Below are 14909 nucleotides of genomic sequence, written 5' to 3' on the forward strand. Positions count from 1 at the left end.
TTGCTTTCACTTGCATCACTTAATTAATGCAATTTGTTTAAATCAGTTTGCATCTTGGAATCATAACATTACAAATTAGCAATTGATCACCAAAAATTGATTACTTTGTTTCCTTATCCATTTTGTGAGTTGTGGTGCCTAAGCATGTAGTGATGAGGTATAAGTAAGTAACAAAAAAATTATAGCTTACTATTAGTTTGAGAACGAGGGTCACAATTGCTAAGCTAATAGAGGTATAAGTAAGTAACAAAAAATTATAGCTTACTATTAGTTTGAGAATGAGGGTCACAATTGCTAAGCTAATGGAAGTTGCTTAAGGATAATGCCTTTGTCACCCCTAGTTAGGATGGAATGAAAAAATTGTAGATTTACACCTCTTTAACAATTGTCAATACATATTGCCAAGGTTTCAATGGTTCTTAGATAATGATTTGTAGAGAATGTTTGACAACCACATGTCATGGATTCAAACCCTAGATAAGACTACCCTCCCCCTCCAAACTTGGAGGCTTGGCATTTTGCACCCTTGTCCCTACCCTTAGGAAAGCTAGGAAATTTAAACCTTCATGCTTTGTTAAGAAATTGGACAATATCCCTAAGGATCCTCTCCCTGTCTCCTCTCATCCACACATGGCTCTCACTTTAGTTCGAAGATGTGTGATAAGTGGATCATTGAGATTGGTTCTTACCCAGATCAATGGCCATTTAGGTTTAGAAGGTCATAATCAAAGGTAATCTCACCCACTACTTCTATGATTGAGGATTTTATGGCTTTCTATGTGAAACAAAGGAGGATAAGGACCTAATATTCATAAATGGGCCTACTCCTTTAGCACCAAAGGAATGTACTTGAATAGATGTACTTTTGACTTCAACCTAAAGCTAGTTGTCCCTTCTATTAATTTTGTTTAGGTCCATCTGCCACGCTTTTCTCTTGACTATTGGAAAGAAGATTCACTTGAGAGTATTGATAATACTTTTCAGAGATGCGTAGACAAATTGGACCCACAGATAATGTTCACTTGTGACAAGATCTACATTGAGGTTGAATTAATGAAGGACCATCAAAGGTAATCCTCGATAATTAGAAACATATTCCGATATGAGATAATGAACCATTGCCTTTCATGTGCAAAACCTCGCACAAGTACAGACACTTTGCAATGAATTACAAGAAAAATATCTCACGGTCTTAAATAACCTCCCAACAAGGAAGATCAATGGCAAGCAGTTAAAAAAAATTGTTGAAATCAACAAATAAACTTAAGTGCGTCGCAATCAACTCCATCTTTAGTCAAACAACATCTGTTGGTCCAAAATAAGTTGTAATCGAGAATCAAGTTGCATGGGAAATTCCAGAACTTGCCCACAAATTCCAGATCCACTGAAGTTTTCCTTTATCTCTAGGAACAATCCTCAAGAAGAATCGAAATTAATAGAAAGTAGATTTGACATCCTTTTGCTAATTGGATGTAGCTTAGGTAGTTAGGAAAAATGTTGTTATCGGCCCCACATGGGTTCAATTCTCACATGTGGCATGTTGAGCTTATAATGAGTATATATGTGTAATGCCTTCAAGCCTTATTGTTTGAGAGTCCCTCGAGGATCGAAACATGTATATTCCTCATATGGAATATAAAGATATATCTTCATTAGGAAAACAATGTTGACATCATTTCTTGGGAAGAACACATATCATTCATGGAAGTGGTTGTCCCCTCAATCAAAGCACACTCATCTCTCTTCCTACCTGCAACAATCATCTTTTTATATTCACAAACCAACTCATCTTCATTGGTCAGTGAAGACATCATTTCAAATTAACAAGAGGAAGTTGATCCTACCTTGGACATACCTCGACTTTCCTCAAGTACCTTAACAATGTCGAAATCTTGAAAACAAATGGAGGAGGAGGAAGAAGAACAGAGGAAACCTAGAAAAGCAAGAATAAAGACAACAAAAGAAAAAAAGGAAAAAATGGAAGAAGCAACAAACAAGGAGAAATTTTTGGGTGTCCAAATAAAAACTAAATAATCATTAGGGATAGTAGCTAAAATTACTAAAATCTAAAGATCCATTGTGAGGCCATAAACCCCCAACCATTAAATAATGAATATTGTATCCTCAAATTACAAGGGTATGAGTATTGAGTTTAATTAGGAAGCCATGTGAGATATGATTAAATATGAAAAACCATCTACCCTCCTCCTCTAGGAGACCAATATTTAAGCAAGGAGAATGTTTGATCTCAATAAAACACAATGGAAAGGGTTTGAAGGTGTTGTAGTAAGTTCAAGAGGAGCATCATGGTGTAACATCCCTTACTTTGACATCAATTTGTGTAAAATTAGATTATGGCTATATTGTTATCGTGGAAATCCACAATTGGCTAATACGTTGACTAAGCTTTTAAAATTAATTATTTAAAATTGATTAACTGACAATTAAAGGAAGGATTACCTTTTGAATCCACAACCCAAGGGAAACTTACTTGCTTGCTTGCATGCATGCCTTGAAAGTCGAGCCACCAGTTGAAGGCCAATTGAATCTCCTAATAGAGGTATGGTGAGATAAGATTGGGAGAGAAACCTATTGTGTGTTGTGAACAAGCCATAGACATCTACATTGAAGTTCCTAACACTCTAGCTAACCAACCCACCTACCTATGCTAATAGAACTTATGAGATGGGATTGGGCAGTGTGGGCATAGTATTGCACCCATCCCCATCTCCCTCATGGATCGAAGCTATGGGATGGCTACCTGGGAAAATGGAGGCTAGAGGACAGTCAACGGGAAAAGTAGGAGAGCAAATTGAAGACATAAAGAGAAGAACGAGAAGAGGAGGAGGGTGTCTATTTATGAGACATATGAAGTGACAACAAAGCACACAAGGGAGGGGGACAAGACGAGGAGAGTAGTGAATCTCCTAGATGCAAGATATAGAGCTCAAGGAGATACTAGAGCTAATTCAAAGAAAGTCAAGCAATGTTGGAGTTTGTCAACGATCCTTGTGCTCATAAAGTTGGGCGTTATCCCCTGCATTATTGTGTTGAGGGCACTGGACTATGTGTCTATGCTAGAGAGGTTAGTGGGAGGCTCAGAGGAGTGAATGAGTCATTGTGGTGCTTGTTGCGAGATAATAATGGATATGTTGGTTCTCAAATTGTTCCAACGGCAAAGAACAATTCAAAAAGACATTAAATGAGGATAATAATCCTCCTACTTCAGGTTAAAAGGGTTGGTCTCCCTTCACCTCAAGGGGTATTTCGTGTGACTAGTTCATAAAATATATTCAAATAAACAAATATATATGACCAAATCATTAATATCATAGAAGGAGGTGTAGAGTGGTAAGGATTCCACGTGGAAGAAACTCACACATCACACATAATCATTGATTTCAAATTAAAACCTCAATTATGAAATTAAAAAATAACATCTCACAAAATTGAAAACGAACATAACAATCTAATTTAAATGAGAAAAATATAAAGATAAAACAAGTTATGCTTATATATTATCAGTGATAACCTATCATAATGAAAAAGTGAGAAAAAGTATAATATCAAGTATTATTACTTCTCATTCACCCCACAAAAGACAAGTGTCAAGAATATGATCATCTGCTACTAATATGAATATTAGTAGACAAGCAAATCTCTTGTAGACCACAACAAGACAACACTCATCAAGTCAAGTATTACCTTGTTAACTGATATTTAAGATGTAAGCATTTAAAATAATTAAACTAGCAATTGTCCCAAAAGGTACAAAGAGAGGCCGATAGGATTATTAAATTGGAATTGTTGAATTTTTCAAGAAGAGTTAATTGGTTTCTGGAAAACCTTGTATTTTTGGACTGGATCATTGTGCAATTACTTTTCTTTAGATGTTTTGTTTATATCTATATTACAAGGAACACATTGAATGTCTTATTTAAGCTTCTCGCCTTATATTATCCCTCCATGGTGAACTCTTCTCTTCCCCTGTTGCAAAATTAATAGGCAGGGCAAAACCATTCAGCAAAAACTACTAAATAAAATAAAAGCACTATCTCTACGGTTAAAGCCCTTGCGATTTTTCCACGGCTTCACAGTAATAAAGAAATAATGGATTGAAACTGTTGAAAAAATTAGGTTCCATGCATAGCCATTATCTACCACGTTTCTTTTCCCTATACAAATTTATTAGTAAAACCCATAGATATTGAAAACCAAAAGCATACCTGCTTCTATCCATTAAAAATTTCGAGAATTTCATTCCAATGGATCAAGAATTTCATCTCTATCGATTCTTTTGCTCAACATAACATCAACAAAATAGAATCGCCAGGATAAACCATGCAAACACTCTTTAAAAAAAACATAAATTAAATTCAAAACAGAGAAAAACACAACAAAAATAAAACACTGTAAAATCCAAAATGCATGGCCATGCAACAAAGAAAATAAACTTGAACAAGAAACAAGGCAAGCCAATGCAATGCAGAGTATTGAAGAAAATAATGAGATGAAAGTGAGAACGCGCTATGTGAGATGCTTAATACTAATCAGTGCTTGCCAAAATACTTGGGCATTCTCATCTACCTATTTGAAAGTACAGTGAAAGAAAGAGTTCAAATCCTTTTGAAAATAAATAAATTGATATACATTAGATATCTCTATTACTAGCAAGAAAGCTTTAAAAGTAGGTTGATATGCTTAAAGATGAAAAAAAAATAGGCATGTTGTTATGCATAAAATTGAAAGAACTTTAAGAATAAATGCAAAAGTGTTTTTTCTTTAATTTGCAGAATATATACATCGACCTCACCATGCAAAATCAAATATTAAATGTAGAAAGAAAATTCCTCTAAGGAAAGAAACAATTATGTACTAATTAATATAAACATAAGGGAATAAACAGTAATGTCATCATCACACCATGGAGGAAAGATTGTGTGTTGATAGTCCTTAAATAGAACTAGAATTAAAGTCTAAAGAGACATTTTATAATAAGTGTCAGAGTTCCGACAGTAAGAGAAACCCCAATTCAAAAGTTGAGACAAGCTTCAGGGTTTCGTGGAAAGAAAATTCATTCTGTCGACCAACCATACTCACTTAATAATACAATGTATGAATAAATATAGTTCAAAACTATTCGAAAAACTTGTTAAACAACCTATTGAGAGGGAGGCTTAAAATAACAAGTTAAAGGAACTCGAGTCATTCAAACCCTAATGACTATAAGAAAACCCAAGAAAGGGTCTTGGTCTGGCAGTCAAAGAATCCTAGACAAAGATGAATACTTTGTAAGAACTTGAAGAGTGGTAGGTCGAAGAATAACTCCATAAAAACATGTTCTCCTTGTGACACTGCCATGTCACCCTATTGATGTGTCGAATTTTAATTGGCTGGAGTAGGCCTATGTGCTAAGGCACTCCCTTAATTAACAATCATGCATGTTGAAACACTATTTGCCACTCATTCCTTCGTATAACCATGCGATCCATTAGATATACACAAAGTTTCATGACATTTAACAAAATAAACATTGTGCATGTTGGAGCATTGTTTGTTGCTGATCTACCAAAGAACCTTGATCCACTCAGAAAATTGCATGGCGTTCAACGAATTTGGGGTTTGTGGGTCTCGACCCCCTGATTAGGCCTTTTTCCCGATCATGAACTTTAAAAAATCACAACTTCTCATTCGAAAAGAATTTGAGCATGTGTGATATACTACTAGAAAGGTGTCGGAAAATTACTTAGTGGACTATTTTTAATAAGGTCTTATTACATTATTCAATATCAATTACCATGTTAGGCCTTATTTATTAATAATAAGCAAAGTATACTTAGTCCATCTTACATTGAATGATATTCACTATTATTGATATAATATGCCCTTCATTGCCCCATCACACCCCTAAATCACACCTTCAATTGTCCTAAATGTTTATTATGAAGTACCACCATAAATCAAAGTCCCATGAATACATGTTGATCATAATGTTGAAGTAAGCCTAGGAATTAGGGTCACGTGTACAATGGTTAGTTGTCATGTTGAAGTGGTCTAAGGAGCTCCATCATAAACCATCTTCAACCCCACTACAAATTTGTATAGTTTGGACTGATTCATGGGCTTCATGCATTTTGTGTATTTGGTGCTCCCTATTGAATTGTGCTATATGAACTTTTTTGTGGGGTTGGAATTCTTCTGCTTTAAATAACCATTATTTGATATTCTTTTGATAATCCATAGCAAGCTCAAGAAAATGTGCAAAAAGAATTTGTATCTTCCACATAATCTACATGTAACACTAGATAGTCCTCACTAATAAAGGCTAATATATCCATGTAAGAAAATATAAGTTATTCTAATTATTAGAGATAGGGTTTTGAGACTAGAAATTTGAAATAACAAAAAAATCTTTTAATATTTATTAAAGCTTTGATTATAACTACAATTATAAAACTCCATGGCCATCAGATCTATAGGCACTAATCTAGGTATAAATCTTGGCACTCTACCAAAAGATACATGCACGATATCTTCATTGAAAGCCATAAAATCAATGACTATAAATAAACCATATCATCACTTTCAATCTTGAATTTTAATGTTATTTGTTTTAACATAAATACTTTTCTTTAAGAGAAACTCATATTTTCAATTCATCTTTTCAAATATTAACTTATAAATGTTGCCATCTTCTTTTTTCTTTTAAAAATTTGCAAAATAAAAATTAAATTAAATTAAAACATTCTCTTACCAAAATAAAATAAAATAAAATACTCTCGTACCAATGGTTAAATATTTTAGAATTTAAATACTGCTAGATAATTTAGGTCGACTAGATTATATAAAAATATTTAAAGTAAAACACCATACAACGCTATTTTCATGTAAAAAATACACTTAACTTATAAAGATAATACACTTACTTGGCGTTTAAAGATGAATGACCACTCAATAACCCAAGTTTCAAATATAATACTCTTCCACACGTCATAAAAAGGACTTATCTTAAGCTTCATATTTATTTATAAGTAATATGAAGATGATAATCATAACAACCTCCCATATACCTAATCTACCTTATTTAATAAAACTATTACATGTACTATATATTAACTATACTTTGTCATGCTTTCTTTATTTAAGAAATAGTTATGCTATATAAGGCACAACATTATTCCTATAAAGGTACAACATTTTTCCAATTCAAGAAGAAATCCATTCTTGACTGTAAATGCCAACAACTCTTCCATTTAAGGATTGGATAGGTCTAGCATTTTGATCATAACCCTGCAAAATACAATAAATTGAATATTAATTCACTTCAATTTATAGAATATATATATTTTTAATTAAACATCATAATATATTTATCTAAAATAACATAAATGCATAATTTTAAACTTACTATTCTAAAACAATAAATATGTGTAAACATTAATAAATCCGAGCTTTAGTGATAACGCAAACTATAATATTATACAGTTAATTGTATTTCGCCATAAATTAACAAGAAGCTAGTACCCAGTACTTCCATCCTGGACAGCTGCTTGCAGGGCCCTCACTTGGTCTTCCGACACTGTCTTTATCTGCACATAGATTAGTTAAAAAGTCTCAGGTCACAGGGTCGATACCCATGAACGCACATTTGTGTTTCGGCGATAACGAGAAGGGGAAACATAGAAATACCTCGTCAATCACGGTCCAAATGACTCCCTCGGTGCAAGCAGGGGTGGTGAGAGATCCCATGTACCTGTAATATCTACTGCCATCGAATTTTATGTCATTCGGATTCAACGGACCAAGGGGTTCCACTGGCGGTTCCATATGCGCAATGGCGTGGATCGCATTCATTAACTGTTCGTTATACCCCCAACATAGTCAGCACAATATAATCGCTTCATAATTATATATATAGAGAGAGAGAGTGAAATGATATTTCACAAATATACCTGCGACAGGAAAGGGTCAGACGGGCCATCCCTGTAAATGATTCCAATCACGGCAATTTCGTTGTTCTCCGCTTGGTGCACCAGATGGATTTCTAGTGGATGCCTGTAATTTCAATGCAAAACTGTGAGCAACGCCTAAATAGCAGAGTATAATTTAGTGTAGCAAAGATGGAAAAGAGGGTTTTGAGATTGTACTGCTCTCCATTTATGGTGTGCTCTGCCGGGTGGTGCCAATGGCATTGATACAGTGTGAAGCTTTTCCCTTGTATCTCAAGATTACAGGCGCCTTCAGCCTAGTTCACCTGATGCAACACAGCCATAGGAGTAAAGAGGGAATCGAACCCGAAACCTTTCTGCAGAAGCTTTAAAAAAAGGTTGCATTACTCACCATGATTTCGTGACCCCTGTTCACAAGGATTGCATTTTCAGGGTAATAGTTTCTGTGGAGCGTGCCGAGGTCTGGAGATAATATGGCGTTGCTATTCACCACATCGATGGGAGACTGCTCTGTCCCATTCTTGTCAAAACCCAGGGAATAAAAACAGTGCTTGCCAAAAGCCAGGGAAGAAGGACAGCCAGAACAACTGGCAGGGAAAAAGCAGTAAAAATATCTTCAAGAGTGACATAAAAGAATGGAAAAAAGCAGTAAAGCAACTCAACTGATATTTGGAAAAAGCAGTCACACTTCAAATCAACGGTTGAAAGTGTCTCACCTAATCCAACGAAGCAGGGTAAAAGTGTTGACAATTGTTGATGCATAGGAAGGCATATCGGCCTAAAAATTAATAACAAAGAAAAACAATAAAACATGTAACTAATGTAAAGTATATTTGCATGAATTGTCGTAACATAATGATAATGTCAGTCGTTTAAAATTCAATTAACAACAAGTCATGTAAATATCTTAATTCATCTACCTTGATAATATTTATATTTGAGATGAGATGAAATTAAGAAATGTAAAATGATCTAAACAATTGATCAAGTCAATTATGCAAACCACAACGTAAATCAGTGTAAGATCACAAAATCAAAACAGAAAGAGAATTGCAAAGATTTTATATTCAAAATTGCATAAAACAAGATCATAAAAATATCATGGTCGGTTGGTGCATCAGATACATTCAGGTCGTTAAAAATAAGTTTCTTCTCCTCAAAAAATTCAACCCCCTCAAATGAGAAACAAGGTCATTATATACAAAATTTAGAGAATTGTTTTAAAAAATATCTTTGTAATTGGCAAGTTAATAACAAAAGAAAAACAAAAAATATACTAAAGTTAATTCCGAGTAACATTCTTATTTTTTGCGGGATTTTTAACAACTTTTGATGTATTCTTTGAAATGACAAATGGTACTTGATTCTCTAGAATCAACACATTCTTCTTCTTCAGATTAGGGAAGATGTGTAGAAATTACGATGTATATTTGCAACTACTCATGAATTTTTAATAAAAATCACAAGACGCAAACCTACCCTAGTACTATGCGGACATTAATTCACAATCTAGAACAAAAAATTTAGACATGCAACAAGTATTTTTCCTGGGGAAAGCAAACTGCTAAAAGCCCCAATACCTGCTTGCATTAAATTAGAAGAATACAATTGCATTTCTCAATTGAGCACACGCTGCAAATGCATAACCTATCTCTCTTCTCACTAAAAGGATCTATCCCAAACTTAGTCAAATTTTCCTCTACTTGAATTCCTATTTCCTTGCTTTGTTCATTGAGAAATTAGTCCCTTATTTTTTAGGAAATTCCTCAAAATAATTGTGAAATTCCTTTAGGTTGATCCTCTGACTGCATGCAACACATGTACACTCAAGACTAGTCTACAACTAATGTTACACTGCCTTGGAATCTCCACCTCAACTGGGTAGCTCAAATTCTCTGAATGCACTAGCTATTTTGGGCTAATTGAATTGTTAACTGGACGACCACTGAGTTTCACTGAAGTCCCACTCTTAACTGACCTTCCAATAGTTCCTCCAAAAGTTGGAACTAGTTTAACTGAAAACAATCTGAGATAATTGACCTTGATTGCTACAAATTAGCAATCACACATGTTAAATTGAACTCTAACTCCTCCAACTCGAATTTACAGAGTAAATTTGGTGACACGAGCCGTGCCACACAAGTTAACATCATCCAAGTTGTTTGTTGATGTGGAAATTCAAATTTTCTCAATTTAATCAAGGCAAAATCAAATTGAGAATTTCTTGTTGAATTTTTTAACACTCCCTCTTAGCAAGAAAGGGATTATCGACCACCCCTATCCTGCACCTTTGGAACTCGAACTTCCCTCTTGACGAGATCTTTGTCAAAATGTCAGCATCTTATTCTAATGTCGAAATGTACTGCAACAACATTATCTACCTCTACACACAATCCCATAAATGGTGATACTAGATATATATATGCTTGGATAGATCGTGAAAACAAGATTCTCAGAGAGCTTGATGAAACTCTGATTATCACGGTAGATCACGGTTGGATCCATCATCTGACCAAACAATCCAACAACTATATTTATCATCTAGATTGTCTCACATGTTTCTTGACTTGCAGCCATGTATTATGCTTCTGCCAAGCTGAGAGCCACAGATCTTTGCTTCCTGTTGTACCAAGAAACCGTTGCAAACCCAACACTAAAAATTCCACCTGATGTACTCTTTCGATCTGATGGACTTCCCGCCCAATCTGCATCTGTGAAGACACACAACTTCACTCCGTCTATCTGTTTGTACCATAGTCCAAACTAGGTAGTGCCTTTGAGATACCGTAGAACATCCTCAGCTGCCCTCCAAAATAATGGTTGGCCTAACCATAACTTGGCTCAGTTGGTTGACTACATAGCACATATCTTGTCATGTGTTCACAAGGTACATCAGTGAATCCACTAGTTGTCGATAAATTGTAGCATCCACTTCTTCACCTGAAGTGGCATCCTCCTTCCTCCAGTTGGTCGCTAGAGGTGTCTCCATGGGTTTGAAACTCTCCATGCGGAACCTATATAGTATCTCATTTGCATACTTTCCTTGAGAGACAAACAATTCCCCATCACCTTGCCATACTTCCAAGCCGAGGAAGTAGTGCATGAGATCCATGTCCTTCATTTCAAACTCCCTTGCAAGGTCCTCCTTGCAAGATCTGATCAGTTGCTCATCACCAGTTAAAATCAAGTCATCAACATATAAGACAATAATCAACAATTTACCTTCTACCAAAATATGACAGAGGTTTGCATCCACTTCACTTTTGTTGAAGGCCAAGCCAGTGAGATAGTTATCGATCATCGTGTACCAAGCACGAGGTTCTTACTTGAGACTGTACAATGTTCTCTTGAGTCTGCACACATGAGACTCTCGATCAAAACTTTCAAAGCCTTTTGGTTGCTTGATGTACACCTCCTCCTCAATAACTCCATTGAGGAATGTTTTTTTTACATCCATCTGGTGGATCTTCCACCCCATCTGTGCAGCCAAAGCAAGAATTGATCTAATGGACGAGTACCTTGCTACAGGAGCAAAGGTCTCCTCATAGTCAATCCTTTAACTTGAGAGCACCCCTTGGCCACAAATATGGCCTTTTACTTCTCTATGCTTTCATTTGCTACGTGCTTCACCTTGAAGAGCCATCTTGAACCCACAACTAATTTATTTGTTGGTCTTGGGACTACTTCCCAAACATTGTTATTTACAATCAATTTGTATTCCTCCAGCACTGCATCAACCCATATAGGTTTCTCTACTGCTTCCTCGAAAGAGGATGCCCCAGTCTCTATAAGACCAATCATTAGAGCCATGTAGCTAGTGTACCGATCTGGTGACCTTCTCTGCCTGCATTGATTTGAAGGAGCACCCACATTCTCCCTCACATCATGCACAAGTCTCTCAACCTCCCTGGTCTTTTTTCTTCCTTCTCTGGATGGTTATGCTTAAGTGGTTGTCTCTATTCTCTGATCCTCAATTTGTGGCTGCTCCACAACTTCTTGAGGTTTCTCCTTTGGAACTAAAAGGTCCTCTTCTGGAGGGATCTGAAGCTCCCTCTCAAGAGAGCACCACATGGATTTCTCCTCGTCAAATTTTACATCCCTTCGCACAACTGTCATTCTAAGGGATGGAAAGTACACAACGTAGTTGGGGGTAGTTTTTGTGTAACCCACAAATACCCCCAATTCTGTTGTTAGCTCTAGATTCTTCCTTTATTCTTTGGAGACATGGTGGTAAACAGAGGCTCCAAAAATACTAAAGTGCGACACATCTGAATTCCTCCATGAGAAATCCTCCTCCGGTGTAATCATGCCGAGAATCTGATAAGGAATTTGGTTCTGCAAATAGATTGTTGTGTTGCATGCCTCAGCCCACAAATGAAAATGTAGGCCTTGGTCATGCAACATCGCCCTCACTACTCCAACAATGTTATGGTTCTTAGCCATCCCATTTTGCTGTGGGTTATAGGGTGCTGTCAAATCTTGTCGAATGCCTTCTTTTGAACATAAATTTTTAAATTCATTTGACACATACTCACATCCATTATTTTCGATGAGAGCCTTCACCTTCTTATCGATTTCATTCTCAACTAATGCCTTATATTCTACGAACTTGGAGAATGTCTCATATTTCTTCCACGTGAAGAAGATCCAGCACTTACATGAGAAGTCATCAATAAAAATGACAAAATATTTGTGCTTGGCAGTGGAGGTTGTCGAGAAAGGTCCACAAACATCAAAGTGGATCCTTTCAAGGACTGCATGCACTTTGTGTCCCGATCATGGAATGTGGATTTTGTGTACTTCCCCAAAGTACATCCTTTGCATACATCTTGATGCTCAACTACTCCTTTCGGGAGGCCTATTGTTATCTGTTGTATGATCTTAGGAGTGCCATGATGCAAATGGCCAAGTCTTCTGTGCCAAAGTTTACCGACATCGTGGCTTTGCACCTTCTCCGCCTTTGTGCTTAATGCAACACAATCTTCCACATCTAGCTTATATAGGTTCTTCACATGAACCTCGATCCGCTTCACATGTCTCGTGGATATGTTTCTCAGGAATTCTTTTCCTTTGTTTAAGATCACATCATAACCATGGCCTTCCAAAACTATAACAAAGATAAGATTTTTCTTTAGGCCCGGAATGAACATGACATCCTTGAGCCTAAGGGGGGAGCCCGACTCCCTCTAAAAGGTGACTGTACCAATCCCGGTCGTGCTATACCTTCTGTCATCCACCATCTCAATGTGCATCGGCAAATATTTTTCTTTTAGGTCACTTAAAAATATATACGCCCTGTCATGTGGAACAATGCACCTGAGTCCAAGTACGACACGCTCCCCATCACTATGCTGGCCAAGAATGCGATAAGAGTAAATTCAAGCTCAAACTATGAAGCCAAGGATTCACATGCTACTCCTCCTGAGGTCTTCTTGCTTTCCTTTTTCTGTGGACAATTCATAGCATAGTGTCAGAATTCATCACAATGGAAGCATTTAATTTTGGACAAATCTTTCTTCTTGCCCCCTTGAATAGATTCTAGTTTGGATTGAGATTTATTCCCTTTTCCCTTCTCTGCCTTTCCTTCCAAAGCAATTTTTTCTTCATCCTCGCCCTTGAATGAAGTCCCATCTCTGGTATTTTGCCTTATTTCCTCCTGTACCAAATCAGACCATGAGCATTCCCAATTCAACAATTTCTCCCTCCCATTCACCGAATCTTGATAGCTATGCCAACTCTTGGGAAGGCCCAAAAGGGATAGGCTTACCAAGTCTTCTTAGGGATAGTAACACTAACCCCACCAAGTTCATCATGACACTATGTAAACTTGCTCAAATACTACGAAATTGTGTCATTCTTCTGCATCTTGATACTTCGAAGTTTATCCTTGAGCGCCAGCTTCCTGTGGTCACTATTATTCTCGAACAATTATGTCAGTGCTTTCCACATTGTGAATGGATTTTCATTTCCATGGATATTTGAGGCAGTTTGATCTCATAATCACTCCAAGATTATTCTCCTCACCTTAGCTACATCTTTCTTCCATTGAGCAAGGTTTTGGGCATCAGATGCTTGTGGTTTTGCAACATCTGACTTGATGTATTCTAGTAATCCATTGTCATCCAATACTGCCTCCATGTGATCCTTCCATGCAACAAAATTAGAGGTGCCTTCCAAGGCATACTCTAGCCTTAGTCCATCGAAGGCCATCTTCTCAAATCTGAAAAATCCTGCTGCACTGAGCTCCAAAACGAAACCTCCTGAGAACAATTTTGAATTCTTGCTCTAATGTGAATCTAGCTCTGATACCATGTATAAAATACGATGTAGATTGCAACTGCTCATGAAGTTTTAATCAAAATCACAAGACACAAACCTACTCTACTGCTTTGCAGACATTAATCCACAATCTAGAACAAAAAATTTAAACATGCAACAAGTATTTTTCCCGAGGAAAGCAAACTACTAAAAACCCCAATGCCTACTTGCATTAAATCAAAAGAATAGAGATGTATTACAATTGCTTTGCTCAACTGACCACACCTTGCAAGTGCATAACCAATCTCTCTTCTCACTAAAAGGATCTAACCCAGAATTAGTCAAATTTTGCCTTTGCTTGAGCTCATATTTCCTTGCGTTGTTCCTTGAGATATTAGGCCCCTATTATTTAGGAAATTCCTCAAAATGATTGCGCAATTCCTTTTGGTTGATCCTCTGACTGCATGCAACACATGTACACTTAAGACTAGTCTACAATTGATGTTACACTTCCTTATAATCTCCACCTCAACTGGGTAGCTCGAATTCTCTACATGCAGTAGCTATTTTGGGTTTATTGATCAGTTTACGGGATGAACATTGAGTTTGACTGAAGTTCCACTGCTTAGTTGACCTTCCACTACTTCCTCCAAAAGTTGGAACTAGTTTAACTGAAAACAACTTCATATAACTAACCTTGAT

General features: G+C 36.5%; 1 pseudogene; it reads right to left on the reverse strand.

Moving 5' to 3' along the window:
* Positions 1-7030: 7030 nt before the first annotated feature.
* Positions 7031-11759, reverse strand: LOC149145269 (alpha carbonic anhydrase 7-like; annotated as a pseudogene).
* Positions 11760-14909: the final 3150 nt, after the last annotated feature.

This window comes from Pinus tabuliformis, chromosome X (genome assembly GCF_031772625.1).
Source record: "Pinus tabuliformis cultivar Carrire ecotype Pingquan chromosome X, CPIR1, whole genome shotgun sequence".
In the NCBI taxonomy this organism is placed as follows: domain Eukaryota; kingdom Viridiplantae; phylum Streptophyta; class Pinopsida; order Pinales; family Pinaceae; genus Pinus; species Pinus tabuliformis.